Source organism: Sapajus apella, unplaced genomic scaffold (genome assembly GCF_009761245.1).
Source record: "Sapajus apella isolate SASKATOON/1434 unplaced genomic scaffold, GSC_monkey_1.0 scaffold8, whole genome shotgun sequence".
Lineage (NCBI taxonomy): Eukaryota > Metazoa > Chordata > Mammalia > Primates > Cebidae > Sapajus > Sapajus apella.
Window position 1 is genome coordinate 15,481,180 of NW_022436948.1, and position 14,192 is coordinate 15,495,371.

At 38.2% G+C, this 14,192-nt stretch overlaps 1 pseudogene; it reads left to right on the forward strand.

The window, feature by feature from the left end:
• Positions 1-1,747: 1,747 nt before the first annotated feature.
• Positions 1,748-7,029, forward strand: LOC116550623 (annotated as a pseudogene).
• Positions 7,030-14,192: the final 7,163 nt, after the last annotated feature.

The window sequence follows — 14,192 nt, forward strand, 5'->3', positions numbered from 1 at the left end:
ATTCCTTCTGCATGTTCCCTTGCCGAAGTGCTTATCAGCATCCATCCAAGCCTAGGCAATGTCTTTTAATGATACAGACATATTTTAATTACATGTCACAAATAAACCATTATATCAGTAGAGACGCATTTAGTTTTGTTACACCTTAATTACTAAATTGCCAAGAGCTACCAACGCAAGCTTTATACCTAACTTACGTATTTCCTCAAGACGCTGTGTTTGGACTAATGCTAGTTTGTGTTTCAAGAGAAGAAAAACAAAGGAAGTGCCGTAAGAGACCAGAATTTCCTCCATGAGTTAATTTTTCAGAAGAGAAGCTGCAAACTGCAGTCATTTCAACTCAGAGACTCCACCCTTCTTGTAAAACACATGTACCTAAGTGTACTAGTAAAATCTGCCTGGGATCCAGGCCAGATTGCTAAAGCTTTCAGTAGACACCAGGCCCTATGTCTGATGGAACTGATTTCACAACTAAAGACACTAAATATCATAATCAGGTAATAATAAGGTACACTCTAACCTTGACCATTTAAACTCTACAATTATTAACCTTTTAAAAGAGTAAAATAATAAAATATCTGATGTATTTTTGCAAGCAACATATTAACTCGTTTGGTTGGGCTAGAATCTGACTACTTTCAACAGCTGGTGAGAGAACTTATCAAGTTACATATTTCTCTCCGATGTGAAGATACAGAGACAACATATGTGTATTTCTACAGCCATAAAATAGAAGGAAATTGCAAACAAAAAAAGGACAGGAACACTGATAAATGAAGTCACCACACTTAGAAACTCAGGGAATGTTGAGGATCAAGTTGATTACAGCCAAGCACAAAAATATACCATGATCACAGGGAGAGATGGTAACCAAGAGAGATTCCATGGAAGGATTATCGTTAAAAATGGTAACCTTTCACAGGCTAAATAAAAATGAAAATTTTTATTTATTTTTTCAAACTGCTGTGTGAGATTTATTATAGTTGATGAATCAGTCTGAAGAATGGAATTTCAACATAAGGCAAGAATGAGTTCTGTTCCCTTTGCCCCCTACCCCTAAATACCCCTTTTCTTTGCCTCTTTCTCTTATTATCCTTGCCTGGAGGCAACTTTAGTTGTAAAATAATGTATCTGAGAAACAGTTTTAAGGAATGCATAAATAATTTAAGTGAATTTCTCAGAAACCAGTTCATATTGCCGGCTTTTGACTCTTGCCCTAATTGCAAAGATACGATGCAATAAGCATGATGGTCAAAGGTTTTTGTTTGGGAACTTTCTTCTTTTTTTTTTTTTTTTTTCTTAGAACGTTCAGAGTTATATTATCTGGAGTTATAATTGTCTGTTTAACACACTTACACCATTATCTAAGAACCATTTCATAATTTAAAGAATGACATGGCTAAGAAAGATACTTGGGAAGAAATTTTTAGGCATTGTTGAATTTAAGTCATCTTCCAAATACTACATTTGGCCCTTTCTTTATTGTAAGTTTATCTGAAAGTATACCAAAATTAATAAATTGCTTTTACTATACAATTCTGAAATATCAAGTCTGCCTCCAATAAAAAATCAGTAACTACTTTTATAACATTAAGGTCAAGTCATTTGTAAAGATAGTATCAACTGAGACTTTTTGGCATTTAGACTAATCCATTATAAACAATTGGAACTTTCTTCTTTAACATTTTACTTCTAGAAGTGCTACTGACCACCAGCCTGTTCACATGGCTGCTGATTTGACGAGTGGATGACGCTGACATGTTCTCCTACTGACTTGGATAATGGACGTTATCCATTAGCTGTGGACCCAGAATGGCTGGAGAAAGACTCTTTGGAAGTTTAACTTTTCCTAAATGTATATGATACGCCTAGCATTTGGCAACTGCTCAGAGTCCATGCAGGAAAACAGAAACCAGGGCAATTTACTATGGAGGATTGATTAGGCAAGCATTAGAGGACCAGAAACGCCAAGATGAGGGGGATAGTCATTGCAGGAAGCAGACTCGCCCGTGGGATCTGGGGCAAAGGGAAGAAGCCAGGGTTGCTAGAACCCAATGAGGGCTAGGGGAGTGAGGCTCTGAGCTCTGAAGAGAGGCACAGTTCAGATGGTGGAACGGGGGACCCTGTGGGACTGTGAGCCAGACATCTATGGAGGGGGCACTGCTGTTGGGGTGTGCTGGTCTCTGTTGTGAGAATTCAATGGGACTAGTTCTTCGAATCAGAAGGTGGGAGGAGGAGACTGGAACCAACTGCCATTGCCAGAGTGACGTTAACAACAACAAAGTCAAAGAAGGAACAGCTGCTTTCATCTCCGGCCTGCCAGTTACTCTCTAGTGCCCCCTGTTGACAGAATGTAACAAGTAGCAACCAAAAACGGTCTATAGCTTCATAACCATCACAGACTGACTGCTCTTCTGAGCTAACTCTGAGAGTTTATGCTATATATTTGTCATTTTAGGTTACATCTATAAAATCGTAAGCGCATTTAATATGTAGTTGAACAGAAGACTTTTTTTTCTTAAAGAAGAAAATATTTTAGGATTTTGCTATAATTATACCTCAAAGGCCTATGGTATGAGTCACTAGCCTATAGCTATGTGAATAAACTCTTGGGTGAGTGTTAGAATAGGCACACATTGTAATAAATCTCTGTCTGGTGAATTATAATATTATTTCAGTATGAAGGATGCCTGTTTCAAAAGCAAGACTGGCTCATTATTAAAAGCAAACTAATACACAAATAAAATATAGATAGCAAATCAGAATTACATGACCTTAAATTAAAGAGTTCACCCTTCATATCTTCTAAACTACTCTTGCATGTTTCTATAGGGCCTTAGAGTTTTGCTACATAAAAATTGATCTTTTCGTACAGTTCTGGAGTCTGGAAAACAGCAAGGCACTTGGAGATCCAGTATCTGATGAGGGCCTGCTTCCTGGTTGAACACTGTATCCTCACTGTATCCTTCTCTGTATCCTCACAGAGTTCAAGATCAGCCTGTCCAACACGGTGAAATCCTGTCTCTACTAAAATACACAAAATTACCTGGGTGTGGTGGCGTCGCCTGTATCTAGCTACTAGGGAGGCAGAAGCAGGAGAATTGCTTGAACCAGGAGGCTGACGTTGCAGTGAGCCAAGATCACACCACTGCACTCCAGCTGGGTGACAGAGAGAGACTCTGTTTAAAAAAAAAAAAAAAGAATAAATATATAAATAAATAAATACTAGTCTGGGCGCGGTGGCTCAAGCCTGTAATCCCAGCACTGTGGGAGGCCGAGGCGGGCAGATCATGAGGTCAAGAGATCAAGACCATCCTGGTCAACATGGTGAAACCCCGTCTCTACTAAAAAAATACAAAAAATTAGCTGGGCATGGTGGCACGTGCCTGTAATCCCAGCGACTCAGGAGGCTGGGGCAGGAGAATTGCCTGAACCCGGGAGGCAGAGGTTGTGGTGAGCCGAGATCGCGCCATTGCACTCCAGCCTGGGTAACAAGAGCAAAACTCCGTCTCAAAAAATAAATAAATAAATAAATAAATAAATAAATAAATAAATACACTTCTGTTATTCATAACACACTGGATTGACGGCCCTTCTGTTATAGCAGCCCCAAAGGGCTAAGACGTCCACCTAGAGACAGACAGCACTAGATCACTGGAGGCCTAATCACACTTAGGAGAAAAGTAGAGGAGAACAGAAGCTACCTGAACAGAAGGAAAGGAGGTGCTGATTAAGCATGACTAATTCCATATTCAAGCCTATTGATCAAACAAGAATGTCTCCCTCTACCTGCCTAATGGACAGAGGGAGGTCAGAAACTTTACCTTAGTGGCCCTCCTATCACATGGACGTCAACACTGGGAGCTGAGACTTGGAGGTGGGGGGTCATTCTGCAGATCCTCTAACCCCACTGGTGATAAATGCCATGGAAATCGTAAAGATATCTGTCTTGCCATCAAATCTTCAATGCCTAGATTATTGTCTGGCAATTAATAATCCCTTAATAGTCATTTGTTGAACAAGTTGAGTAGATCGATTCTTACTTTTATGGAAATGTATATGTTTAGAAAACTTAAATTCAAATTCTGGTTTAGATACTAACAAATGGTGTTACTTTGGGCAAGGAACCTCTAGACCTCAATCATTTGTCTGTCATATGGCCTGATAGGCCTTTCTCTAAAATTAATTCTGGGATGCATTCCAATTTCACAATTCTGTTAGTCATCTTCTCATTAGTGCTTTGGATAACCTGTGGCTGCTTTTATAATCACAGTCTGTAACATAAACAAATGCTAAAATAAATATGTTTAGTGGGTAGCCAGAAACACATGGGCTGATTCTACATACAGGGGTTTCCTTCATTTTCTATTCTCTTGGTATTTTATTCTTCATGAGAATAGTACCAGAGGTTAGAAAAGAGGACTTATTATCCTATGTCCTGCTTTCTAGGTGCCTTCTTTGACTCTGGCATGAACATTCAAAGTCCAGTGCAGTATTTTGGCACATCTATCAAATAACCAACATGAAATCTATAAGTGAGTGTAATTTCTAAATAAGTGTTTATAGAAGGCAGTGCTGATGAGCAGAAATAGCATTTTAAATGATAGAGAGAAAACATCTGAGCTCTCTTCAAACCTTGTATTTCTGTGTGGAAACTTATGGAAGTCATTTTAATGCTCAGATACTTCAGTTTTACCATCATAAAATAGGAGGCTAGAGTAGCTCTCCGTATTCTTTCACCTCCAACATTCAACAGTTCAAACTAATGCACTGAAAAATTCAGTGTATTTTATGGCTAAAATTTGCTGCCAGGAATATACATTTTAAAACTTGAGATTTTGGTTTTCCTGATCAAGTAGGTAGATGAAAATAAAAGACTGAAAGCACCACTAGTGTTAAATATTTCTGTTAAAAGTTTAAAAAAATTTAAATTTTGTAACTGCATAGTAGTTGTAAATATTTATGGGGTAATGAAATGTTTTGATACAGGCATGCAATTTACAATAACCACATCATGGAGAATAGGCTATCCATCCCCTTACACACCATCTTATTACACTCTTTTAATTCTTTTAAAATATGTGACTAAATTATTATTGACTATTGTCACCCTTTTTTGCTATAAAATAGTAGATCTTATACATTCTTACTAACTATAATGGGTGTTAAATTTATAGAGAACCATTTTAAGGGCAATTTGAAATCAGTTGCTAAAATTTAGAATATGTAAACCTCATGGCTCAGCTCTCCCTCATCAAGGAGCAGTATAGAGTAGTAAACCATAGTCTTCAGGCAGAGGTGCCTGAGTTTGAATTGTAGGCCTACAAGCATGTGGCCTCGGTTGCTTCTTTTAGCCTCTCACAGTCAGTTTCCTTGTCTGTAAAACGTGGATTTCAGTAAAGCTCCATCAAGTGATGGTCACAGCTAAATGAGTCAATACATATGTTTGAAAGAGCTTAGAAATGTTCCAGGAATAATGTAGCCACTTAGTGAATGATAGGTATTACCACAGCTACTGTTATTACAGGTTGAGTATCCCTTATCCAAAGTGCTTGGAACCAAAGGCATTCTGGAATTCAGATTTGTTCGGATCATGGAATATTTGCATTAAAATGGTTCAGCAACCCAAATTTGAAAATCCCAAATTCAAAATGTTCCAATGAGCATTTCCTTCGAATGTCATGTCAGTGCTGAAAAAGTCCTGGGACAGACGCTGCAAACCACCATGACACATGTTTACCTATGTAACGAACCTGCACATTCTGCACATGTGTCCTGGAATCTAAAATGCAATTTTAAAAAAAAAGTTTTGAATTTTGAAACAACTTGAATTTTGGATTTTCAGATTAGGGATATGCAACCTGTATTATTATCATAGATAAAGGTGTGAACCTGTTCACAGAACATATGTTTAAGGATTTTTATTTAACAAGGCTTTCAATGAAACTACAAAAAATAATCAGCTCAATTACTACCAGTGGTGGAATGCAAGGTGGGAAAATGACAGAAGATCAATAATTAATATGCGATATGGTTTCAAACCCAGCCATGTGAACATAACTGGAAAGAGAAAGGAAAGGAGATGACATTGAGAAATTTATGGAGATGTTTTTAGGAATACCTGGAGAATAGAAGGTGATTCTGAGCATGTGTAGGAAAATGACAACTTGGAGCAAAGGGTTTGCTGCCAAAAATAGGAAGAGAGAAAGGCCAGGGATGTCGACTTATTTTTGCACTGCTCTTATTGCTAAATGTTCTGAAAAGACCATTTCCTGCCCCATGACAAAAATTGCTCCATCAGCACCAGCCCAGGGTCTTCACGAAAATCAGAATGGAAGGTGAATCAATCAAATTCAGCAAGAGAGGGGCTTGCCACTGCAAATCTCAGTCGATTGTGGGAAGAGGTCGCATTTTGTGGAGGAATATAGAGACATAGTCTTTTAAAAAATTCTCGTTAAATTTTCAAACTATGAATTGAAATCCTAGTGCCATTATTGTAAATTATTCAACCTCATTTTAATATTAGATACTAAAATATTGCCCAGCTCAACACTGGCAATGCTTTCCCTGTGGGCACCAGACCTGAGGGTAGATCGTGTGCTGCGTGATGGAGAAGCCTAGAGACCGTGGCAAGCTGACCCAGGGATCAGAGAACTATGCCATGCTTCTCTCTTACAACCCTGAGACCGAGAAGACCCATGCAAAGCTGCCCCTTAGCTCCAAGAAGCTTATCTCATCAGCCAACAGAGTTGCAGTTGGTGTGGTGGCTGCAGGTGACTGAACTGACAAACCCATCTTGAAGGCTGGCTGGGCCTACCACAAATATAAGGCAAAAAGGAACTTCTGGCCACAAGTATGGGGTGTAAACACGAGCCCTGTGGAGCTTCGTTTCAGAGGCAGTAACCACCAGCACATCAGCAAGCCCTCCACCATCCGCAGAGATGCCTCTGCTGGCTAAAGTGGGTCTCACTGCCTCCCGCCAGACCAGATGTCTTGGGAGCCAAGACAATGCAGGAGAAAGAAAACTAGTGCTGAGGGACTCAGTAAAGTTTGTCCTTATGCCACCACACACAAAACAAAAACAAAAACAAAAACAAAATACAGAGACAGAAAATACAAAGAAGCTGTGAATCATGTTCATCAGTGCTAAATCATGAAGAACTGTCCCTTTTGTGATTGTTTTTTTTCCTAAGGAGAAACTTGCAATCCAAGATTGCATTTATACATCTGTTTACATTTCCATCTCTCTATCTTTACCAAGGGCCTATGGTAGGCATAACGAGCAGAATACAACATATCTCAGCATAGAGCGGATAATGTCTACATTGACATATCGCATTTAAAATCTGACATCTAAAATTGTTGCCTGTATCTTGACTACCCTAAACTTTCATTGTGGATATTAGATGAGATTTCTGGGACCAATTAATTGTTTTTCATTGTTGTTGTTTTGACACTGAGTCTCACTGTTGCCCAGGCTGGAGTGCAGTGGCGCCATCTGAGCTCACTGCAGTCTTCACCTCCCGGATTCAAGTGATTCTCCTGCCTCAAGCTCCCGAGTAGCTAGGCACCACACCCAGCTAATGTTTCTATTTTTTAGTAAAGATGAGGTTTCACCATGGTGGCCAGGCTGGTCTTGAACTCCAGACTTCATGTGATCCCACCTGCCTTAGCCACCCAAAGAGCTGGGAGTACAGGCGTGAGCCACTGTGCCTGACCTGGGATAAATTAATTTCTAACAATATTTTTAACCCTCTGCCAATGTTCAGAATCCATGGGAGAGTATCTACGGCAAAGTGAGTAGACACCTGATTTTATTTAAGAAGTTCTTGATAGGATCGAAGGATGCCTAGATAGCTGGTAAATTATTGTTTGTGGGGGTGTCTGTGAGGGTATTGCCAAGGAGACTGACATTTGAGTCAGTGGACTGGGGGAGGAAGATCCATTCTCAATGTGGGTGGGCACTATCCAGTTAGCTGCCAGCATGGCTAGAACAAAGTAGGTGGAAGAAGGTAAGATAAGCTGACCTGCTGAGTCTTCTGGCTTTCATCTTTCTCCCATGCTGGATGCTTCCTTCCATTCCTCCTGCCACTGGACATCAGATTCCAGTTTCTCTGACCTTTGAACTCTTAGACTTACACTAGTGTAAGTCAAGGTTTGCCAGGGGCTCTTGGGCCTTTGGACACAGACTCAAGACTTCACTGTCAGCTTCTCTGTTTTTCAGGTTTTTAGTCTTGGACTGAGTCACTGCTGGCTTCTTTCTCCCCCAGCTTGCAGATGGCCTGTTGCGGGACTTTGACTTGAGATTGCCTGAGCCAGTTCTCCCTAATAAACTCCCTTGTATGAAAGGGACTTTATTATAAATTAGTTCATTATATATTATTAAAATTAGTTTATTATATATTATATTATATATATTAAAATTAGTTATACATAAAGAAGTTAATCAAGTCTGGGCATGGTGACTCAGCACTTTGGGAGTCAGGTGGGTGGATCACCTGAGGTCAGGAGTTTGAAACCAGCCTGGCCAACGTGGTGAAACCCCGTCTCCATAAAAATACAAAATAAGCCGGGCATAGTGGCACATGCCCGTAATCTCAGCTACTTGAGAGGCTGAGGCAGCAGAAGAATCACTTGAACCTGGGAGGCGGAGGTTGCAGTGAATAGAGATCGTGTCATTGCATTCCAGTCTGGGTAACAAGAGTGAAAGTCCATCTCAAAAAAAAAAAAAAAAGAAAATAGTTAATCAAACCGTTTGGAGAAACATTTATCATCAAGCGTTAAAGTCCCTGGTTACCTATTTCTAACGACAAGGGCAACCCAACTACAAGGAACCATTTATTTACACCTTGTGTTGATTTACTGATAGGAAACTTGTAATAAATTATTCAAAACCTTTTTTTTCCTGGAAAATGACAGGAAAGAGATTGGCGAATCTTCTCCTTGTTAAATTAGTTGCCTTTTAAAGAGACTACAGACTCTCAAGTTTTCAGTGCAGAACCCAGCAGTTAATAAGGTAGAATCATCTTCTTGACAGTTAATAAATAATTCTATAAAATAACCGTAAGTTATTCATGGTTGAGTTTTAAGCATGATTAAAAAGGACTAATTTGATTTGGAAGAAGTAGGTGGGCATTAGAGGGAAAGAAGGGAAATGAGATTTTTTTCTGCATGGGACAAATAATACTCAGATGGAACCTGAGACTGGAAAACTTTAGAAATTATTTATTGTTTGTTTGTTCATATGTTGTTTTTTTTCTGTATTTCCAGAACTCAGAAAAAAAAATTTTTTTGCTTTAGACAACTTCACTTTGATAATTCAAAGCCTTACTTTAATCTCTTCCTGCTCTAGTTTTCTGTAGGCTTTCTTTCCCAATGAACAAATATTTATTGCACATATATATTATATCAGAAGTTTTCTAGAAGTTTGTGTGGTAAACAAGACAAAGGCACATTATAACTGACAATATATTTTCATATCGCCCCTCTTTAAGGACACCAAAACTGGTCACAGAAGATAATAAGGAAACACTATGATGATTCTCATGTTGGCTCAGTCATTTTTATAGATATAAAAATAATACCGGTAAGCGTTGAATTTCTGTAATATGAAGGCCTCCAAAATGTTAATCTTACCTCAGATATATTATCAGACAGACATAGAGTCTTTTTTTATAAAACAAAAAACACAGAAAACTTTTCTTTGGATTTGTTAATTCATTCAAAATATATCTGTTTCGCACATAAGTCTTCAGGGACTGCAAGCCTTATTTGGGTCTGCTCTGCTTTCTTTTTTAGAAAACTTTTATTTTAAGTTGAGGAGTATGTGCACAGGTTTGTTATATGAGTAAACCCATGTCATGGGAGTTCGTTGTACAGATTATTTTATCTCCCAGTTACCAAGCCTAGTACCCAATAGTTATTTTTTCTGCATCTCTCCCTCCTCCCACTCTCCATCCTCAAGTAGGCCCCAGGGTCCATGGTTCCCTTTGTGCCATCATTTAGCTACCACTTATAAGTGAAAACATGTGGTATTTGATTTTAGGCTCCTGTGTTAGTTTGCTAAGAATAATGGCCTCCAGCTCCATCCATGTTCCCACAAAAAATATGATATCATTTTTTATGACTGCATAGTATTCCATGGTGCATATGTACCACATTTTCTTTATTCAGTGTGTCATTAGTGGGCATTTACGTTGATTCTATGTCTTTGCTATTGTGAATTGTGCTGCAATGACAATTTGCAAGCATGTATCTTTATGGTAGAATGACTTGTATTCCTCTGGGTATATATCCAGTAAAGGGATTGCTGGGTCAAATGGTAGTTCTGTTTTTAGCTCTTTGAGGAATCACCCCACTGCTTTCTTTACTTTCTAAGAGAGCAATCTAAGCTAATAGATTATCATTTGCTTTATTCTTCTACGGAAACCATAGAAAACCATCTATTCCTGAGGTATGAACCTTTCACAAATATTTTGTTCCGCTTCATTCTCCTTTCTTAATAACCATATAGAATATCTTGTCTTTTCCCCGAAGTATCTCTGTTAGGGAATAGTTTGGTTGTTGGTACTTAGACAAATAACCCAGATGGCATGTGTCTATGATACAATCTCTATAATACTATGCTCAGGGTCTGTACCTTAGACTTCTTCCTTAAGTAAGGCAATTGTATGTATATACAGTTTAGTAACCCATTTGTAACTCATTTATCTTCCATATCAGCTTAGGAAGCACAGTCCCCTCTTACTGTGGGGTCTATTTATATTACCTCATTTCTTTCCTTCACTTACCTTATATCTAAATTTAGAATCCAATAGCCTACAAAATACATTCTAATTCAGTGTATTTTGATCTACAAGGCTCATGCCAATGCACAATTCTCTAATCCCATGATTTTACTGCAAGAGTTGTAAAGTAACATAGGGTTGGATTTACTGCAATCATTTCAAAAGTGTAGACAATGCCGAAAGTTTATATGAGTACATTCTGAAGGAATGCTGTACCTAACAAGATGCTCCAGCTAATTAGACGTGTAAATTGGGTGTTGTATTTGGGAACGATAGAGGAAGAAGAGAAAAATTGAAATCAGTTTCTACCCTCAGAGAAACTTCAATATGTTTTCAGGGCAGTCTCTGTCTGCATTATACAAATCACCCAGGGTACATCTTTAGATATAAAACTATAAAGCAATTTTCCATTATCTTATTAGTAGTTCATAGTCAAGAGATGAAGTTCTTTGCTTTTGAGAATATGAGTTCTTGGGTTTAATCAAAGTTTAACTTTAAAGTTGTTCTGTTTACATGTTTTTATTAAGATGAAGTTGCAGAGGAGATAACCTTTGTAAAGTCGGGTAGACACAGAGCTGTGTTTGAATTAATTTTCTTTTTGCTATGAAGAACTTTTTCCAAGAATTCAAGAAATTGCTTGTGGTAATGAGAACTAGAGAGAAGACATTAAAGGCCTTCATTGAACGATAGACTCTTATGAGATGCCTAAGTGCCCATGACAAGGGCTGGCCCAGTGCTGTGGAAAGATCCCTGTCATGGTCTGCTCCCTTAAACACCGATGATTTTGTGAGCACCTAAAGATAGCAAGCTTGACACAAACATAATATATCGCAAGAGAGACAGTAATTACAGGACAGTGGAAAAAGTCTTTCTGCCAGCTCCAAGAATAGGGACTTTTGACCCAAAGGAACTGAATCAGGAGGGGAATATGTTTGATGGCGTTCTGTAACTATTTTAAGTGACTATTTGCGCATATACTGAGTTACTTTTTTGGTATAACAAATATTTGAGGAACAATTTTCAGTTATGAAACAAAGTTACTAAAGGCATACAATTGTGCCAATAAGTAGCAATGCAAGAAATATCTTGCTTCAACTGCAGAATGGTTAAAATTGTATGTAAATTTTTTGTATAAAATACATTTTTAATTAGAAATCTGGTATATGTCTTTCAATTTAATTTGAAAAGGTCTTTATTCCTTTTGAACTGAGAAGTGTTAATAAGAATAGTGATAATAATAACATATATAGTAAGTGCTTAATCTGGGTTGTAAGTGGCTAAATGTTTTGTATGGATTAGTTCATTAAGCCATTACACCACCCTAAGGTGAAATTTCTAATTTTTACTATTGTATATATGAGGATGCTTAGGTATCAGAGAACCTAATACATAGATTTAGGATACAAAGTAAGTCTGATTAACTCCAGAGCCTTTGAACCAATACACCAGGGTCTGACAACCTCAGCACAATTGATATTTGGACTGGATTATTAATTAAAGATAGGATCTTTACTGTGTAGCATAAGATACTTAGCTGCATCCCTGGTTTCTACCAACTACATACAAGTGGCACTGGTACCCTCCCAACACACACACATACACATGTCTGCATGCACACACACATGCACAATGTGAAAATTGCCAAATGTGTCCTAGGTACTGCTGGAAGGAAGGCGAATCACCTGGGTTGAGAACCACAGCTTGACACTATATTGCTTCCCTGCAAATTCAGCAGGTGAAATGGGAAGCACAGGACCATTGAGAGAGATACTTTCGGTAACCCCTGAAAGTTTTAGAAGACAGGGTGCTGAACATGGCCTGGGAAATATGGGAGCACCTAATTAATTTGATGTCTGTGCTCCTTAACTACACTTACTTAAGAGCTAAGGATTCAGGAAAAAAAAGATAGAATTTGATGTTAGCATTTCATGCCCAGTTTGTTTGACATGTCTTTAGCATTGTGTTTTCTGTAAGCATATTTGCTACCAAACCTGGCCCAGCTAATGGCTTGAGCCAAGAGCAGTTTGAGCAGATAATGAAAATATCCAAATCAGAATTTAAAGTGGGAAGATAAAACAGAGAGAGCAACTGAGAGGTTAAACTATCAGGGTGGCCAATTGAGAAACTACATCAGACCTTGTTTTGTGGCCATTATCTCTTCAGGACAGAATAAAAGGTATCTCCAACCTCTCCTAGGAGGGCAGCCAAGCTTTCACTTTCCTAAAGACAACACATTTTACGACGAGGAGGCAGGTGTCAATTAGCCTTCTGAGTGTAAGTTGGGCAGCCCTGGATGCTGAGAACAAAGAAAATCTGCTATTTGGTCAAGTTTAGTATGAAACTCTATATTGGGGGTAGGGAGTTGAAGATTGAGAAGGAGAGTGCTTTTTGACACCTTCTGAATACTGAGATTAGGAAGGACAGCATCTCTGGATGTTCAGAATTTGGAGACCTAGGCCTGATTGTTTGCTGGTGAAGGGAAGATCAAGGCTGCAGTGAGCTGTGATCATACCACTGCACTCCAGCCTGCGTGATGGAGTGAGACCCTGTCTCAAAAACAATATTATCATTTTCTAAAGGATTTAAGAGATTTTTAACAGTAATGTTAAAGGTATGCAATTATTTCCATGTGTTATGAAATTGGATCTTATTCTCTGGATTCCTTTTTTAGAAAAAAAGTCTGGGAAAAACTTGGTGAGGTCTTGAATAGCTTTATCAGATTTACCCTTCATTCTATAAACTAAACCCTCTTCAGAAAGATTAAAGAATTAATTCTAATCAAATATGGGGCAATGAAAAATCAGAATATAAGTGAGTCACAATATATATGTATTTAACTTACACAAATTTAACACAGAATTCAGCAGAAAATTATACAAATTAAAAAAAAGAATTATATATTTTCTCATGTTTTTGTTTAATGCATATAATCATGTACATTATATATTTATCAATATATATAGCTGTCCAGATTGTACACAAACAAATGCATATTGAATATTTGCTGAAAGATGAATCTTGTCACATAGTAATGTAATTGATGTATTAGTTATTAATCCTGTTAATAATAATACTGACTAGGTGCAATGGCTCATGCCTATAATCTCAGCACTTTGGGAGGCCAAGGCAGGAGGATCACTGAAGAAACAGAATCAAAGGAGTAGTTACAGATAAAGAAATTTATTATGAGAGGTTAGCTTATTTGGGAGGCCAAGGCAGGAGGATCACTGGAGAAACAGAATCAAAGGAGTAGTTATAGATAAAGAAATTTATTATGAGAGGCTAGCTTATGACTCTGTGGAGGCCGAGAAGCTCCATGATCTGCTGTCTACAAGCTGGAGGGGCAAGAAAACCAGTGGTATAGTTCCAGCCCAAGTCCAAAGGCCTGACACCTGGGGAACAGAA